Source organism: Eptatretus burgeri, chromosome 6 (assembly GCF_056783735.1).
Source record: "Eptatretus burgeri isolate ZD-2024b chromosome 6, Ebu_testis_v1, whole genome shotgun sequence".
Taxonomy (NCBI): Eukaryota; Metazoa; Chordata; class Myxini; order Myxiniformes; family Myxinidae; genus Eptatretus; species Eptatretus burgeri.
Window position 1 is genome coordinate 85,724,888 of NC_140966.1, and position 239 is coordinate 85,725,126.

Sequence of the window (239 nt, forward strand, 5' to 3'; positions counted from 1 at the left end):
TTGAATGACAGTTTAAGTCTATGGTTGGATGGAGGTGCTATGTAATGGACGTGTCGACAGGGTAAAGTGTTTATCACTTCATATATTATCATATAAAGTGATGTATGGTTAAAGTTAGTCATATGTTGCAATACTTTAAATATAAGTAATAATTAAATAAGTTTGTAGAAGGATATTGCATCGCTGGGTTGACTGACTGTCTGGATACAACTTTGAGGTTGTGGGTCCATTGATGTTGA